General features: G+C 47.6%; 1 protein-coding gene across 1 annotated transcript in view; it reads right to left on the bottom strand.

Moving 5' to 3' along the window:
• LOC138451431 (leucine-rich glioma-inactivated protein 1-like) overlaps nt 1-15,333 on the bottom strand; it is a 332,589-nt gene extending 317,256 nt beyond the window's left edge. Inside the window, exon 1 of the mRNA XM_069604910.1 lies at nt 15,102-15,333. The gene's annotated coding sequence lies outside the window, so the exon portion shown is untranslated. The remainder of the gene's footprint in view (nt 1-15,101) is intronic.
• Between the last annotated feature and the right edge of the window lie 4,508 nt (nt 15,334-19,841).

Raw genomic sequence — 19,841 nt, 5'->3', positions numbered from 1 at the left:
TTCAAGCTTTCACTCTTGTTACATTTATAATGTGCCTTGTGACTAATTGGCCCAATATCTATTTTCTTTATAGTTAAGTAAGTTCACTGGGGATTTCAAAACCTTGAAAAGGTACCCAATGGTGTGAAACATGTGTCCTCTTTTTGGGCTAGTAGATTCGAACTATGTGACATAAAGAATTGTTTACAATAAATGGTGCAGCTTATTTAAGAGAATGACATTATGTGTAATGTACATTATGTAATGAGATTTATCATATAATGAGATGTCGTGTTATATAAGGCAACTTCTATCATATGGGCAGCATCATGCCCCATGTTTCTTGAACAAAAAAGGAGGGACAGGCAGGATGGTAAGTGGAGAATGAGAGGCATATGCGATGCCACAAGTATTGATCAGTGGATGTCAGAAGGAGCCACTTAATACTTGTTGCTATCTTTCTAGCTGGTTCCTGGTGTGGGCAATTGAGCAAGCGTGCATTCACAGGGTAGCGCGGCGCCTGGTGTTAGTAACCTGTGAGCAAGCCTGAAAAGGGAGCAGCTGAGTCTGGAGGAACTGGGCGTATGTGTGGTGGAAAGGTAGAAGTGTTGCAGATGTATTCAAAGTAGGGCCTGCACACCTCTGCCGGAGTTTGCGTGAGGTTTTGAGGGGTACTACCAGCCGTCCTGCTGCAGTGTGTGTATTGAGCCCTGTATGAAGTGCTAGAAGAAAGAGGAAATGGTGAGTAAATTACTGGGAATACTATAAGTTGGTTATGAGCTCTGAGAAGGAAGGCCTTCCTTTGGGTTTTCTGAAGTTTGCTACCATTGCTAGAGTCTGGCATGGATTGTGTTCTGCCTCACAGGCATAATATTCATTTCTTAACTGTACTGTTAGGGCCTCTGGCACAGAAGTTGTTCTCGGCAATCCACAGGTTTTGAACGGGATTTTGTGTTTGTATCGAGCTAATGGAGAGTTGCCAATGCTGGGGAGGTGTGTTTCCACATTTCCAATACCAAGAGAAATCTTGCTGCTGAGTTGTGTACTCCTTGTAGATGGTTTCAGAAGGCCAAGATCAAGACTGTTGGCAGAATCGAGCATTGAGACCAATATGGTGATTTCTTCCAGGTTTCTGCAGGGAGGTATGGCAGGATTGGATGAATGGAACTTAGGTGACAGACATTGTGAATACAAATAGTATGGCGCACTTACAAAAGAGAGATGCATTTGCAATAACGCCTTCAGAAGAGGGTTCTCCTCTGTTTCCTCAACTTCTGTTTCTCTGATCTGACTTGGCAGGGGCAGGGAGCTTGACAAAATAACCTAGGCAGTGTGTGAGGCTCCTCTGCTCACAGCACATTATGTAGATTGATGAGGCTGCAGCAGATCACAGTAGAGGTAAGATGAGATGACATGTTGCTAAAGACCCTTCTTGCCAGCCTTCTGATTCCTCCTACCATGATGATTCTACCATGCTGATTCTACCATGCTGATTCTACCATGCTGATTCAAAGATGGATGCAAATACACTTGAATCAGGAGTAACGTTCATTTCACAGAGGTCTTATCACAGCTACAGGCCCGTTTTAAAGGAAACTTGTAAAACAAATGTTATTATGAAATTTGATCAAAAATGTGATCTTATGCACACAATTTGTATAAATAAAAACAAAGATATATATTCCAGTGTTGGATGGTCCAGTCATCCAGTTGCACACATGCGTTTGCCAATTGTAGCACTCTGATATCATGGCAATGCCACTACACTAAGCAGTGACATATGTGATTTTGAGGGAGTGCAAATCGATGGAGACTTATTCAATCCCCTGGTTCTTTGACGGTGGGTCCTTATCCATTTGGAGGGTAGAACATCCCACCCCGTTGTCACTCCCCATTAGATTGTGTTCTCCCAATCCCGAGGTGATGTCTGTTGATGGCAGCTGAGGAGTCCATCCCCATAGATTCGGGAAACAATGGTGGAAGTGACTGGAAAAAGGACCAATTCAGGATCGGTTCTTTCTCTCCAGAACCAATCAATGCTTATGCGCGATATGTGGCAAAATCTCTTCTCCAAGTCTTTCCATCCCTTCCTCACGTCATTCAAAATGGCACCGAGGGATCTGCTGAGTGCAGCTAAGCATTACTGCAACCCATTCTGAGGCAGTCCACATTCTAACCCTCTATGGTGTCGTACAGATTTGCACTTTGACGTCAGGTGCTGGTGGGCAGTTGCCATAGGTGGTACAGGGCTGTACAGGGATTAGAACAGAGGCTACTCTCAAAAGACCCTCCTCGGAAAGATGCTGTTCCATGCATTACAGCTGTTTGGAGATCAGCTTCCACACAAATGTCAAACAACCTTTAAAGAAAGGAAGTATTCAGGGCTATTTAGAGATTGACCAAGAACAGCCTGTTCTACTATTTCTGCCAAATTGCCCCAGGGCCAGCAAAGGTCAAGACTTTGTTGCAGCTTTAAGATCTTCTCTTGTTGTGCCAAACAGCAGACAAGGGCAAGACCACGCATGTTTGGGGATTCAGGTCCCTCCACACTAGGAGAAAGAGTGATATTTCCTGAACAACAAGTGGCTCAGGACCACTGTTTGCATTTTGTACTGCAAAAATGACTATGCACTGATTTTGCCCGGACTCGGCACAGCAAAAATAGACTTTTCCACGAATTAGGGTGTGTGTCGGCAGTGCAAAGTCACTTTTCAGCAGTGTTAATTCACTTTGAAAAGGGCAAATATTCCATGAATCGGGCCCTAAGGGTCTGATTTAGCAAAACCCATTTTGAATGGGAAACCCCATTGAAAAATACTTTGTAAATCAGGCCCATGAGTCAGAGAGCCAAATCCATAAAAATAGGCATTGGCAATTCAATTTGTTTTGGCTTTTGTGCAGTGGAAACACACAGAGCTGCGAGTAAGTGGAGGAGAATACTGGCAGAAAGCGGAGACGGCAGTACAAAAGAGGGGAGAGGTGTCAGCAGAGAGGCCACCAGCATCAGAGGATTAGCGAAGAGGATACAGGAACCAGTGCACTTGTGCCAAGGACAGAGTGGCAGAGTCAGGTACAGAAAGGGAGGCAGGGGAAGTCAGTGGAAAAGTGGAGGTGTGATGATACCAAAGACGGAAATCAGTAAGCAGGTATTGGAGTCGGAGGGCACTGCCACACTACACACAAAGCAGAGTACTAAGGGACAGAAGAATCAGCGGTTGGAGAAACGGATTGAGATTTAGGGGACGGAGACATTTCGCTCTTTGAATGGGCTTGTATGCCTTTATTGCGGATGGTTACACTGTGACACAGACTGCATTGAGATGTACACATCTGGGGATCCTGCACATGAGGGTTCACGCTACATTATTCAACCTCTTGCCCCTTGTACTGAAGTGGTGACCATGTGCATTTAAACCTGAAAGTCCCGCTTCTGAATTTTGCATTACACCTGTGTTTAGTGTTGCAGGTCTGCAGCAGTCATCGGTGTTCCGTGAGCCCCCTCCTGCCCACAGACACAGTCAGATACTGTTGTGTGGAGTTTGGGCTCCCTGGTCACTCTGCCGCGACCGGGAACGCCCTGTTTATTTATAGTGCATGCGGCGGAGTTGAACGTCACTACGCCGCATGCTGAACCCTTAAAGGGGCAGCACCACACTCCTCCTTTTTCATGAGGACAACAACAAACATCTTAACACTATTTTACTTAACACACACAAGGTACTGCAAACCGAACCCACAAAAGACCTCTTTAATGACAACCACTTGGACCGCAGCACCAACAGCAGCATCCCGGGATGTTGCTCCTGGATCAGGTCTCCAGTACATAGTCACTGATGTAAACAGGTTTCCCTAGCCCTGTCCTCAGGGATAGGGACTCCCTCGGTGGTACTCTCTCTCTCGCTGGAGAGCTGGGGGTAGTGGCCATGCCCCCACCCTCATCTGGAACCTCCATCATGTCCCGGCTTTGGGTCACCTCTGCCCAAGGTTCCCCCAGTATTTTAAAAAAGCTGGCATTACTCATGATAGACGCAGTTCCATCAGAGGTTGTCACCATCGACTCCTTCATAGCCACCATGTCCATCGGCCCTGGCTCATATGTTAATGACAACTTCCCGTGAGGGTGCCGGTTCCTTACCAGCACCTCGTCCCTGGGAGAAAACTGCTGAGGCCTGAGTCCCCTACAGAGGTTCTCCTGTTCCGTTCTTTGCCTCCTGTCCCTTTCCACTTGCTGGTCATCATTCACAGCTGGCTCCTTCTCCCCCATCTCGGGCAACAGTCCTCTGGGGCACCGTTTGAATAGAGCTTCTGCAGGTGCCACTACCATAGATGTGTGTGGGGTGGCCCAATATTTGCGCAGAAACTGATATAAAGCCCTTTTCAAGCACTGGCCTTGTCCCTGTGCGATGCGAAACACCTTGTTGAGGGTCCTCATCATTCGCTCCGCCTCACCGTTTGCCCTGGGCCACAATGGAGTGACCTTCCTGTGGTGGATTCCATAGTCCTCCATCAGCTTAGCAAGGCTCTCACCTTGGAAAGGTGCTACATTGTCCGAGCACAGTAACCTGGGAGGCCCATGAGTGGCAAAGATCTTCCACCACCACGTTCTCAAATGCCACAGACTGGATGAACTCCACCTGCGGGTACCTGGACCACTCATCCACCATGACCAAGAAATGCGTGCCTCGGGTTGTGGAGCCAAAGTCTGCATGGACCACCTCCCACGGTCTTGTGCCATGCAGCATTGTTTCTATGACAGGCTCCTTTTGGGCTGGTAACGCCGCCTGACACCATACACATGACGTGACAAACTCTTCCACCCGCCTCTCCAACTCTGGAAAGCAGACCTTATGGCGCAACCGGGCCTTTGTTTTGACCGCGCTCTGGTGCCACTGGTGGGCCAGCTCGATAACCTGCTGTATTTTCACCTGTGGGACCACGATCCAGTCGCCACTGAGTAGAAGGCCTGCTTCAGAGAATGTCAGCTCATCTCTCACCTTACACAGTTATTCCAGGGTGACTTTGCCCTCCTGCGTCCCCAGGGCAAGAGTGTCCAGCACAGCCTTCCATGATCCTTGCTGAATCGCCAACTTCAGGATGAGGAAGCATTCATCTTGGGCCGCTGCCAGCTCTAGATCATTCAGCAGCACCGAGTTGGGAGTTGCCGTCTCCACCACCAGTTGAACGTGCGCATCCGCCTCCTCTGCACAGATATCCACCCGCTCTTCCGGGACCCCTCTTAGATGGCGAGACAGATAATCGGCCACATTGTTGCTCCCAGGCCGCTTTACAAGTGAGACCCCATACTCCAGTAATGCTAGCATCCACCGCTCAATCCTTGCAGGGGGCTTTCAGGACGATCCTGCCAGGATGGGCAGCAGGGGCTTATGGTCAGTTACCATTGTCCCTGGCCGCCCCAGGACATATAGCCTGAAGTGCCGACAGCCCCACAGGACTGCCAGGACCTCCCGGTCAATCTGGGAGTACAGTTGCTCAGTCTCCGAGAGGGCCTGGCTGGCATACGCCACCGGACGGACACCCAGATTGGCGTCCACTTGGGTTAACACTGCCCGAGGCCAAACTGACTGACGTCCACCACAATTTCTGACTTCAGGGTGAGGTCGAAGAAGGCCATAGTATCTTCAGCTGTTAGGGTGCTCTTGATGTCTTCAAATGCCGCTTGCTCCAGTGGATCCCACTGCCACTTGACCTCCTTCTTTGTGAGGGCTGCAAGGGCTCCGACCGCGAGGCCAAGTTCTTAATGAAACGGCCACAGTAGGTGACCATGCCGAGAAAACTCTGTACCTCCGACACATTCTCTGGTGGTCGTCCCTCCACCATGTCTTTAACCTTGAGGGGGTCAGGTGACACGCCCCCTCCTTAAACACAAACCCAAAGAATTTGATGGTGGTTTTGAGGAACTCGCACTTGTCACGGTGTAAGGTTAAGCCAAGCGACTGGAGCCGCTCGAAAGTCTTGGCTAACTTATGCAGATGCTCCGCTTCTGACTTGGCAAAGACTAAAATGTCATCACTTATGTTGAGGATGCCACCCAGGTCAGCAAGGTCTCTGCAGGTAATGTTCTGAAACACCTCAGCTGCGAGGACACCCCAAAGCTCAGTCTTTTATAGCTGTACACCCACAATGGGTGATGAATGTGGTAATGTACTGTGAGTCAGGGTACAGCGCCACCTGGTGTTATCCAGCTCTTAAATCCAATTTCGAGAAGAAATTGGTACCCTGCAGCTCTGTGATGTTATCATCGATAGTGAGTGTCAAGTGCCGCTCTCCCTTGATTGCTTTATTGGGGAGCAGCATGTCAGCGCATATCCTCACTGAGTCGGCTGTTTCGGCTTCCTGGCAATGATGATCGGGGACACCCATGGGATTGGGCCCTCAACTTTCTCAATGATGTCCAGACTGACCAGATTGTCCAGCTCACGGTCGACTAAGTCCCGCAGGAGGAATGTCACACGTCGATGTTTCAGAGAAATGGGTTGAACTGACTCATCAATGTGCAGTCTTACAGTGTTGCCTGCCATCTGCCCAAACCCCTCAAACAGACAGGAGTACTTGTCCAAAACCATTTGGATGTCTTCCACATACACCAAGAATGCGAATCTGACAATCCCCGGTGCTTACGCAGCCACGCAGCTCAGCAGGGTATTGCTGCTCACAGTTGTAATGTAGAAGCGTGCTCTTATCCGAGAGTCCCCATGCCCCACGTCAGCCATGAAGACCCCATTGAGTAGAATTGGTTGCGATCCCCCAAACGTGAAGATGCACGCCTTTGGGGCAGGCAGCTGTGGGGTGCACTCCATGGCATCATAATGTTCTCTCGCCATGACGTTGACGGAGGCTCTGGTATTTACCAGTACAGGAACAGATGACTCATTCACTGTGACCAGACATCTAGGCTGGCACCTGTTCTTAGAGCGCAGGACACCCGCACGTGACACAAAGAACATGTTCTCCTCCTCTTTCTCTTCATCTTCTTCGAGCTGGGCACCCTCTTCTCTCTGGTTTACCTGAGCAAAATTGGGAGGGCGTGACTGACAAAAATAACCAGACCGGACTGGACCTCTCGGAACCACCAGTGGCAGTGGGGCCCTGCACATACAGGCATAGTGGTCGGCCAGACCACAGCATCCACATGCTTTCCCTGCAGCCGGGAACTCTGCAGGGTGGGGCAAGTCATACCTACATTTCAGGCACAAGTCCCCTGACCTGCCACCACGGTCACGGAGGTTGCCCCCCGGCCACCTGGCACCCCAGCCACCTGTGCCACGGCCTATGGCACACACCTCTTCTGCTTTGCCAGGATGCTCCCCTGCTTCCATCCGGGATGCCCTCACTTCAGAGACCTCCTGGCACCGACCCAGCTCAAGGATGCGGGGCAAGGTGATGCCGGGCTCCTGCACCACCTGTCTGCATAGCTTACCAGATGCGCACCCCTGGATCAGCAGGTCCCTGATCATTGTGTCAGGGTTGTCCCAAGCGCATGACACTGACAGCTGGCGCGATGATGACTATAGAAGTTGTTGAGTGTTTCATCGTCCTTTTGGCGGGTAGACCTCATCACGAAGCGCTCATAGTCCACACTTGCCAGAGGCAACAAATAATTGTGTAGAGCAGCCTTCGCCGCATCATATGAATTGTCAGCGGTCTGAAGGGATTGAAAAACTTCATGCACCGCAGGCCCGGCAGCGTATAACACTGTTGCCAGCTTACTGTCGTCATTTGTTTCCATGGTAGCTCGAAAGTACATATCCAGCCCATCGATCCACATTTTCCAGTGGGGCCTCAGGCCGGACGGACTTGGCTGCAGTGCCTCTGGTGGTCTCATCAGGGCCAGCGGTTGGGGAACTGTGAGCGCACAAGCACCCACCCATGGTCACAGATGGGGTCACAACTCACCCAGAAAGTCCTCTCACAGATGGTACAGCAGGCTCCTTTGTGCTTCACCCCCACCAAATGTCCAGCAAAACAAACACTAGGGCCATGAACAGCATGCCAGTCCAAAACTCAGGCAGGATAGAATGGAAAACCACAGGAAACATTTGAGGCACCACAGTGACTACAAAAATTGAGCTGGGTCAGCATAGGGGATCAACAAAGACAACAGCAGGCCTCCCCCAGCACCTCGCCTCAACTTGACAAAATTTGCACTCCAAAACACCAAAAAAAGACTCCAGATGTGCAGTGTGAGCAGTGACAGCTACCCACTGCTGAAATGTCCGAAAAATGAGGCTAGATGGTGCACAGACACCCTTTTGCAGGGCCGCAACCATCCCAGGCCTAATCCCCAAAATGGCAGCCAAGCCGCGTGGTACATCCCCTCTCTACAGCATGAAAACTATGAATATTGACCCCAAACGAGGAAAAATATTCACTGCCTTGTCACTGCTGTGCCCGGGTGTTAATCAGACCTCGTTGCCACTGTTGCAGGTCTGCAGCGGTCATCGGTGTTCCGTGAACCCCCTCCCACCCACAGATGCAGTTGGAGACTGTTGTGTGCAGTTAGGGCTCCCCGGTCGCTTTGCCGCGGCCGGGAATGCCCCGTTTATTTATAGTGCACGCGGTGGAGTGCAACTTCACTCCGCCGCGTGCTGAACCCTTAGAGGGGCAGCACCACAATTAGGATATTTCCAAAAGCACCCTTATTTGGCAGCAAAGGTTTGGGCTTCCACCCACGTACCATGAAATTAAATAAACACAAATGCCCTCTCCTCTAAATTGAAAAAAGGTTACTCAAGCAAATGTTTTTTTTTTCTGTTCCATTAGGTGGAAGAGTTTCAGTGTATCATTAATTGGCTCATATCACTTGGGAAAGTAAAAACATGATGTGCATCCACACCTTTTGTCAAATGTATACAACTGTCTGACAAATGTTGGCAGGGACCAAAAGGAGTTACCAATAGGATACCCATAAAACATAGGCTGTCCCAATTCGAGTCCAGCATGTGCTCCATCGGACAGGGTTCCTTCCATGTGTTAATATGCCCGCAAAATGTTGCCTTACATGAAAGGCGCTGTTTTTTGCAGCAATATTAACATATGGAACCTGCAGAGGACGTCCACGCAACTCCCATATTTTTTCTAAGGGAGCGGCAGGTCACCCCAAACACCTGCTCCCATTTACCCCATAAATTATCCCCATGAATAATATCGCTGATGTTGTTTCCCGGCGACCATATATATATGGCAATATTATTTAACATTACCTGATAGCTCGGACACGACCTTTCAAGCCATCACTCCTATTGTGACAACACTGTTACGCCCTCAACTGTCCTAAACCTACTGGGTTGCTCCAACCCATAAACCACAGCTTCAGGACTTCAAGACCACTTCACAAGCACTCAGTGGGTGGGGAAAAGGAAAATGGAGGTCTCCCAAACTGCCACCACCGGTCAACCATCCTCAAAAAAGCGAGATCATAGACAGCGATTGCCCCCTATTTTGATAAACAGGGCAATTTTAGGCCTACATTGTCCTTTTCCTCTTCTCACCTTACAGCACATGCTTAAATTCCCATGCACATTTCTGCGTCATACCTGCTTTCACCCCCACATCACACAAACTAGCGCACAGAACCTTAAGAGCTCTTCCTGCACAACACTGCAACCCTTCAACAACTAACACACATACACAACCATGCTCCGGATCAGCAAGCCTTCAGGTATAACTGCTTTGCTAGCTAATCAATCTTCGGTTTTCCTCCCTTGGCAGATAGATGACCAATAGTCACCAACGTAAACGACCTGAAAGAGCACCTGCAAACTGCAATGATTTACTTCTGGTAGGCACTGATCAATAACTCAGAACTCCCACCTCCCTGCCTCTCCCTCTCCTCCCAAAAACACTCCCTACGAACCTTCTCTTCCAAATCCATGCACTAGGAGGCAGCCAAAATGGCAGGTGTTGTTCTATATGGGCCCACTCTACACATCCTTACATTAAAATTGACACTGTTTTTCATAGTCAGCATTCAAATGGGAAAATCTCAGATGAATAATTTTTGCACACTTTGGGTGCAGAAATCACTTAGGCAGCCGCCCACTCAAAGCTTAACTTTATGGACCTTGTATTGAGTGTCTAACATTGTCTCACAGGTGGCAAACCTACAGGTGAACAACAGAGCCCTGCAGTGGAATGGCAACTCACTGAGATATTTTTCCAGCAATAGAACTACTTTTTAGCACCCGGATAAACCACACTGCAGGTTCCAGTGGCCTGCCTCTGGGACTTTGGCCAGTTGTGTCCAGCATATTTTTCTACGCAAGGGAGATTGCTTAGTTGGTTGCATGTCTGCTGTTGAGACCTGTCGCTCACTTGCACCCAGTGGTCGAAGTGTACGAAAAGAAGTAGTGGAATTATGTTCCCTGCTGGCCTGCACCCACTCCCCACAAACCCCATCATCACGTCCCCTCCCACACACAGTACACACCACCAAACACGTGCACCTGCTGTTTAAGGGTACGTTCAGTGCAGTTCACTGAAAGTGCAAGTTTCAACTTTTTCCTACACTTTTATTTTAAAACGAAACCATTCCGGAACGGTTTCCTTTTAAAATGAAAGTATGGGACCTGTAAAAGGTCATTTCAAAAAGTAGAGGAGCACCGCTCCCGCTCACTTCGACCACTGCTTGCACCACATAGATTTGAATTTCTGCAGAGCCAGCTGAGACTTGCCTGCTGCATGCAGGCCTCAACACTTCTCCAGCCACCTTTGTACACAATGTGGATTCCTATAAAAAAGCGTAACACCAGCATAAAATGATGTGCAAAGGAAATCCTGGACATTTTTAAATAAACACAATGGGCCTCATTTCGAGTTTGGCGGTAGCTGTGCCTGTTTTACGAGTCCTGCTGGTGGGTGCCGGTATGGCCATCTGGTCAGACCAGGTGGCTGCAAGGGCACCCTCGAGTAGAACTCGTAGTATGGCTGTATGGTAACAACGCTGCTGGTAGCGATACCGGCGCCATTGTTGCCTTAGCGCCATACTCCTAATGAGGCCCAATGCCTCTTATCAATCAATGCACACTGTGATCCTTTCATATGAAATTCGTAATTCACCAAGACATTTATGCCTAATAAGCAAGTAGCTCATGTTCCACAAATTTGTAATTTGAGAGCAGGTAGCTGTTATGTGTTGACATACTCATAGGCAGTTCCACCTGCCACATTTTCGTCATTTGCACAGCAGAGTGCAAATGTGCACGAAAAAGGTGGCATACAGGTGTGTGCACCTTATTTGGTCCTGCACTTTTGCATTCCGCCATTCAAAGTGATTAAACATTGCCTGACATGCTTGCATGCCAGGCAGTGTTTACGTTTAAACGTGAGCACCGCTTGACAGGCGTGCATGGCAAGGGATGATCACAATTACAATTAAATACTGTCCGACATGCTTACATGTCGGACATCATTTAATTTTCATTGCCAGCACTGCTTAACATGCATATACAGTGAGCACGGCTGAAGGCCCTTACTAGTGTGCCCAAAAGACATGTAGAGTGGCCATGGCCGAAAGGCCGTGTCCACCTAGTAGGTCCAAATGAAGCATATTGGGGGAACATGTAAAGTAAAAACGGCCTTCGGCCACCATACAAAACCACCATATAGAGTAAGTAGTGGGTGAAAGTAAATACAAGTCTAAGAATGCAAACTTCTGTTGACTGAACAGGCAGGAATGGATGGAGGTGTCTGATATATTATGGAGGCACTAGGCAATACTTAAGGCTTTGATGGAATGCAGTCACCTCTGCATAGATCTCATATCACTCAACCTAGTCAGGCTCCAAGGTAGGTGAAATATTAGTTTTGATGTGTGAAAACCTGTTCAAGTCTAAGGAGGAGTACTGCTCTTGCCATGAGTGTGAACTGAGTCCAGGAAGGGTGATAGCCACAATGTGCAGGTTAATTGAGAGGTTTGTTGACATAGTCTTGTATGCTAAGGTAAATTATGCTGTTGCATGTGTCTGAACATACCACACTAATCGTTTGCTAAATGATATGTCGATGTATTAATTTATTTAGAAAGTTGTCATCTCCTCAAATCGTTACTCATGGTTAATCAGTGTGGGTAGCAGATTTTAATATGCATGCCTTTATTTCCCTTTCTTTCATTGTAGCATGAAGGCCAATAGATAAATGTGTAATCCAACTACTTTGCTGGTTTGCCTTGTAATCATTTTTCATATACAAGTTCTCTGCTTTACCTTTTGCACTTTCAGAGGGAATTATATTTCTTTATTGTCAGGTTGACTTACTATGTGGTTTGGGCTTTGCACGTCAGGTTTATTGAACATTAGTGTAGCTTTCGAAAAAAGACAACTATGCAAAAAGTATTGAACATTGATGTAAAAAATAAACATGAGATTAGAAGATACATTGAGGGTCAGTATGAGTAGGGAGATATTTCCCACAGAAATACTGCCATACTTGGTTATCATCCTTCCATTCAGAGTTTTGGTAAATTAGCCTAATTATGATTGTTGGAAACATGTTGTTGACCCCATTCATGGAGTCTCACAGGACTCCATTTGGGCACTACAAGGAATTAGCACAGGTAGCAATTACCACTTGTTTTTCGAGGTAAAGTGGAGAAAATAGCTCCAGGCACATAGAAGGCATTACTAAAAAAAAAGACCTGAATACACAACAGTCACAATAGTATGCAGCTCATGTTTGTACTTAAAGTAAATAATAAGGTGCTGGTTACCAACTCGCAAAGTACTCTGCATATCTTGTTAGTAAAATCTCAGATCCACACCCACCCCAAATTACTAAACGGGGCCGCTGACTAGGCCCAGATTGAATACGCTCTCACAGATCCGTGTCAGATGAAGAAACACTCACAGGTACACACTCCCAGGGAAGAAACCTCAGGTGCACTTGTGAACACCGTGAATCATATATACACGCACCCATCAATCACTAATGTTTATTTGAGTTACAATAATTACATGGATAACATTTATCGCAAGTACATGTAAGATCACTGAATTAATATCAAACTATCAAGCTTCATATACAAAAGAAGTCATTTCATACATGTTGGTGTATCTATGCAAACATACAGGCTACTAAAATCAGATGAAAGCATCAAGCATGGACTGAAAGCGCCCATGCAGAGCATGTAAGTATAAGCGCCCATATTGAGCATGCAAGTGTAAGCGTCCATACTGAGCATGCAAGTATAAGAGCCCATATTGAGCATGTAAGTATAAGCGCCCATATTGAGCATGCAAGTGTAAGCGTCCATACTGAGCATGCAAGTGAAAGCGCCCATGCAGAGCATGTAAGTGTAAGCGCCCATGCACAGCATGTAAGTGTAAGCACCCATACTGAGCATGCAAGTATAAGCGCCCATATTGAGCATGTAAGTATAAGCGCCCATATTGAGCATGCAAGTGTAAGCGTCCATACTGAGCATGCAAGTGTTAGCGCCCATGCAGAGCATGTAAGTGTAAGCACCCATACTGAGCATGCAAGTATAAGCGCCCATATTGAGCATGTAAGTATAAGCGCCCATATTGAGCATGCAAGTGTAAGCGTCCATACTGAGCATGCAAGTGTAAGCGCCCATGCAGAGCATGTAAGTATAAGCGCCCATATTGAGCATGCAAGTGTAAGCGTCCATACTGAGCATGCAAGTATAAGCGCCCATATAGAGCATGTAAGTATAAGCGCCCATATTGAGCATGCAAGTGTAAGCGTCCATACTGAGCATGCAAGTGAAAGCGCCCATGCAGAGCATGTAAGTGTAAGCGCCCATGCACAGCATGTAAGTGTAAGCACCCATACTGAGCATGCAAGTATAAGCGCCCATATTGAGCATGTAAGTATAAGCGCCCATATTGAGCATGCAAGTGTAAGCGTCCATACTGAGCATGCAAGTGTTAGCGCCCATGCAGAGCATGTAAGTGTAAGCACCCATACTGAGCATGCAAGTATAAGCGCCCATATTGAGCATGCAAGTGTAAGCGTCCATACTGAGCATGCAAGTGTTAGCGCCCATATTGAGCATGCAGTGTAAGCGTCCATACTGAGCATGCAAGTGTTAGCGCCCATGCAGAGCATGTAAGTGTAAGCGCCCATAATGAGCATGCAAGTGTAGGTTCTCACAGTCTAGTCGACCGTTCAGACACCGATCGCATATATTCCAGCTCACTATTAAAATACACGTATAAACACTGTAAATTCAGCAATACATATATAAAGGCGATTTCAGGTTTTGTCTTACGGAACCCACCCTTCAGTGCTCCAGGCGAGCTAAAACAGGGACACGTAGTCCACATTCTCTGGGGCACCCTAAGGAGACACTCAGATACCCTCCACCCCCAGATCCCTCATGTGTGCACACTCACTGAGCTTCATCCTCAGACGTGCACTCAAATGCCCACAGAGGCACACTCACTGTGCTGATCCGCAGCTACACATAATAATTCAGCCAAATATAAACACTCAAACAGCATCACCACGACTATATCTCAGAACGCCCACATCGACTATGCACAGAGACCAGCAGCAGGTGCAATATCCCAAAACACCACCTCATACAAACCACAGGCTGTAACATGCAACCTCGAATAGCCCATCCACAGAGCACCTAGTGAGATACGCTTACACTAGAATGCACTTAGACAGGCCATGCTCACGCACACTCGCAAAGCTCTCCTCGGGTACAAACACACAGAGCCCAGGCGAAGAAACACGTTCTCAGCAGCACTCAGTTATACATCTGCACGTGCCACATCATATGCTCCGTCTCGGTGTCTAATGTCGGGAAGGCACTCACAGACCTGAACTCGGATGCATAATCACACAACCACATCTCAGATACACACGCGGAGAGCCTCGCCCCAGACACGGGTGCAAGGCGCAGGCAGGCACTCAAAGAGATCAACCCAGGCAGAAGTATAGACTTCGAGCCGCATTTCAGCTCCCCTCTCACACACAATATCTTTCTCTCGGTCACACAGCCCCGCCTTATTTGCAATCTCAATGCTGTATAGGCATCCACGAAGCCCCTCAGTCAGTACACACAGGAGGCAGCCCATCCCCAGGTGCACACGCACAGACACGCGACCCTCCAGCAATGTCAAGTTATTGCTTACAGTTTTTCACCACACCAGTCCCATATGTACTAGTCAGGAGTCCATCTGTATTTTCAACGGTAACATCCAGTCCAGCAGGCTCGCGCCGAGGTTTCGCCCTATCAACCACTCTCTCACTGTGGGACGGAGGAAAGGGCAGTGGGGACTTCCCTCGCCTGGCATCTCTTTCCCAAAGCCCCCCACCCCCCACACAATCCCACCGCATGCTATCTACAGAGAGGATCCCCCGAGGCAGTCTCTCGCACTCTGGGGGGATAGTGGGAGGGGTGGAGAGCGAATGGGGCCGGAGTGCAGAGATGAACTTGGAGTGGCCCAGAGCCAGGCCCCTCTCCACACAATAGAGTGGCTTCAGAGCCCTCAAAGCAGCCATTGTTGAAGGTCAGAGAGGCTCCCGGCGGTGTCGGAACTGGGTGGGGCAGCCGGACACAGCGAGGGGAGGGGGGCCTGCCTCAGGGGCTGGCCACATCCATGGCAGCCCAAGGCTTTATGCACAAGGAGGTCAGGACGCGAAACACTGGGGACAAACACTTCTGAACGTTTGCTTTTAATACACGGCGATGAACTAAAACGAATAACCAATCTGCAGCAAGCCAGCAACTTCCCAAGGATTCTTTTGTACATAAACCCAAGTTCAGGCACCAAATCAAAACGCACACAGCGAATATGGACGTTAAATGAAATTGCAGGTAGCTAGACTGACATTAATGGGAGGCTTGTGTGCCTAGGTCCGCGTCACATGTATGCCTGATCCTTTTATAGTTTCATTTCCCGCTTCACCATGCCAGCAGCAACACCTGAAACAACTCTGGTAGTTAAAAAGCCCCTGTGTCGGGCCTCTAACGCTGGTGGGGGAATGGCAGAGAGAGCATCAAATGGCAGGGGGTCTCATTCCCCCAAGCAGAATCGTACAGATTTATCCCACAAGATCGGGTGACGTAGACATCATCGCCTCATACCGGTTGGGGCACGTTAGGATCTGTCAAGCACCACAAGGAACGTTCTAGTTGCATCGTGGCGCGAGATCGCTTGCCCGCAGGTGTCCCTTCACAGGGTCACCATCTCGGCAGGAGGTGAACGCAGGAGGGGGGAAGGGGGGGGCATTTACTCCTACTCCTTTGATGCTCTAACATTCATAAGTACATGCTGGTATCGGTCTATCTTAAACCCAAGCCAAGTTGTAGTGTCTTCTTTGCCTGCAAATCTATTTATTTTCGTGTCTATGTTTCTAAGTGTATATACTATATGTGCCCGATTCATGGAATGTTTTTAACTGTTCAAAGTGACTTTGCACTGCCGACACAAACCCCGATTCACGGAACTGTGCAAAGTGTATTTCTGCACGGCTTGGTGATGGCCTATGGGGTCTGACATGTTGCTCTTGTTTGTGGAGAACCGCTTGTCTAGTGCCTTTTGCCAGGGTCCACTCTTTAACTCCTGTGCAGAGCTTTCCAATGTGGTTTGGCAGATATCTGTACCTTGATGCGAGCCAAGGATGCTGCACATACGTTACAATGTTGTGGGATGAACACCCTCTCCTTGCCCCAGAACCTAAAAACAACTTCCTTTCACTTTCAGAATGCTTCTCCTCAACTTCCTGTAGCTGTGTTATGTTATGTTGATTTATACCATGCGCTGCTGCCATTTGCATGGTCTCCAGGCGCTCATGTGGCTCTGCAAGAAAAGTGGGTATGGTTGGTAAGCACACCTGCCTAACCTCTGGAATTTTTCTGGAGACTCTGGAATTTCAAGGATTTCTCTGGGTCTCCGGAAAAGTTCCTTGAATCTCAGGAATTTTGAGATTTTTTCCTGGTCCCGTCACATTCTCCACCTGATTGGCTGCAGCAGGTAGCCAATCAGGTGGAGAATATGACAGGACTGGTGCGAAATGTTCGTGCCCACTGCCTGCACCTCTATGATAATAGTCGGCACAGCAGCCAAAATAATGCTGCTTTCAATCCATGTCATGTCATTGGATTGAAAGCAGCATTATTTCTGCTGCGGTGCTGCCTTCATTTTGCTTACCATTGCATTGAATGAATGATTTTCAATGCTATAGTAAGCAAACAGAAGGCTACAACAACCGAGTTTACCTTTTCGACAGGTGGCCGGGGTGTGTGGGCGGGCCGTGTGCAAATGGGCGGAGTCTTGTGTGGCTGTAGGCGGGGCATAAATCTCAGGAATTTTGATTTTCAAATGTAGGCAGGTATGTTGGTAAGTGAGGGAGAGGAGGATAGGATAGAATTTGTGCTCACATATTGATGACTGCAGAACCAGGAGGAACTGGCGTCTGTGTGTGTGAGCTTTCTGGGTGTGCTTTGTTATGTGTAGTTGGCTTGTTGTGTGTGTAAGGGTGGCGTTCAGTGTATGAGTTGTTTGTAGGCATTGAGTTTGTAGTATGATTACAGAGTAGTGTGCAGTTTGTGTTTTTTTTTTTTGGTGGGTTGTTTCACTAGCCCTCTGGGCATGTGTAGTGCGTGGGACGTGTGAGGGTGTGGAGAAGAGAAATCGGTGGTTAGTTGGTTTCAGGTGATCTCTGGGTGTTGAGTAGTTTTATTGTCTGTTCTTCATTCAGTATTGTCCCGTGATATCACTGATTAATTCACATATCTGGGCCACTTGTTTTTGTTCACTGACAGTAAGAATTTTGAAATTGAAAAGGCGCTTTAATCTAGACGTTAACCTTGTCCTATTTTTTTAAGGCACTTGGGATTTGGTCTCCGCTCATGGTGCATGTACATAACCAAGTCGCAACCACACAATTCATTTGTGTACATGATGATGAACTCTAATGTTATTGTCATTTTCTGGTGGTGTTGTTTCCTTCCTCCTTACTGATGTTTCTCTGTGTGTGCCTCAGATGTCTATGCATTGTGGGTTTGTATATGTATTGTTTGTACTAACACAAGTGTGTAGTAAGTCTTATATTGTTAGCTATTAATTCCAAGATAAACATTAGTCAAGATTCTGATAGCTATGACAGCACGGATCGGGCATTGTGAGGAAAATCGAATCCTTCAAGAATACAAGGTTAACTGAATACCAATCAATAGAAAACAGGAAACTAAACTCAATATGAAGAGAGGAAATCCAAATTAAGCTCTAGGATTCTCTCCTGATGATCATTGGAAACAAACCATGGTGAAACACGTGTAGAGAGAAATATAAAAGCACATGAAGTGTGATTGCAACAATAAAATACAAAGAGAGAGAAATATGAAATCAAATGAAGTGTGATTGCAACAATAAAATACAAAGATTGACACAAAAGATTGGATCGTCAGAGATTATAATAGAAATAAATTCATTACTCAACTACAAAAACGTTACAGTTGGTGAACGGGAAAAGGGACACCATTAGCAAAAACAATATTCTGATGGGTTTGCATTTATTATTTTACTGGCCAATATTACCAAAATAAAAATACTGTACTTCTATGGGACGTTCTGGACCCATTGCCTATGTGTATGTTTTATTAGGTTATTGTATAAAAAACATCTTGGGCCTCATTAGGACCTTGGCGGAGGACCATGGCGCTATTAGCACCATGGTCCATGGCGCTAAGTTGCCAACTCCGCCATGGCGGATTGCGTACTTACCGCCCCATTCCGACCTTGGCGGGGCGGTAAGTCCCCAATCCCCATTTACCCTTCCCCATTCCCATTTTTGCCCCATAGGGCATAATGGGAGTGGGGAAGGCGTTAATTACGCCACCGTAAATTACGGTGGCGTAATTAACATCAAGGTCCCTTAGCGCCATGGATTTTAACGCCTGCTAAAAGCAGGTGTTAAATCCGCCATGGCGCTAAGGGATCTCGTACTCAGGCGGTAAGGGTCGGCGCTGTTTACGCTGCCGTAAACCCCTTACCGCCTGGGTCGTAATGAGGCCCCTTGTATATTATTCTGCCATTTTCTTTTGTAAAAAAAAACAATTGGTAGTCCGTGAACCATAGGGATGCTCAAAGTCTGGTCCCGCAATGGATGACGTTCGACAATGCATGCCCTGTCCGAGGGTGTCCGGTGTCTGGAAAACACCTTTAATAAGTCTGCAGACAGGAACTCTGATCATGAACAACCCTGTCCATGCGCCTGGCGTCTCCCACCGAAGAGGTCCACGAACATCATCACGCCATCACAAACATCATCACTTGACCCCACCTCATGATGTATCCACGATTGTAGTCACAGCTTCATGGACATTTAGAAACTGCATTTTTGGCTGACATAGGACATTTCAAGCGAAAACTGTGGCATTCCCCACCCCCTAACAACATTCATAACACCTCTATCAACTTTCCACAACTTTTAAAGCCATTTTTTCTGCACCGATGTTCACAAACCTCTGACAACATCGCGGATGTCCCCAGACAGCTTCACTTGACCACCCCTGAGCAGCGTGATGACATGTCTGTGGACTATTCTGTGCTTTGCGGACATTTAGAAAGTGCATTTTGGCCAATACAGGAAGTGTAAAGTTAAAGTTTGCCCTTCCACAGCTCCTAGACCCATTTGTAGTCATTCTCCATCTGCATTGCAGGAGAGAGCACCTGTTTGGAGGAGTATTGGCACACCTGCTATTTAACTTGAGAAATTGCATCCGCCATAGCCATCCCCCCTCCCCAGGGGCCACCAACACCACCATCGCTGACACCTACACTAGTGCCTGCTCTAAGGAAACTCTCACTGACATCCTCTTTTTCGTGCCTTCGCCTGACCTATGGACCCTTCATATGGTCTCTGTG

The sequence above is a fragment of the Ambystoma mexicanum genome, chromosome 1p, assembly GCF_040938575.1.
Source record: "Ambystoma mexicanum isolate Mex_15411 chromosome 1p, UKY_AmexF1_1, whole genome shotgun sequence".
Classification (NCBI taxonomy): Eukaryota; Metazoa; Chordata; class Amphibia; order Caudata; family Ambystomatidae; genus Ambystoma; species Ambystoma mexicanum.
The sequence above is the reverse complement of the archived record's forward strand: the minus strand, read 5'-3'. Positions and strand labels throughout refer to the sequence as shown.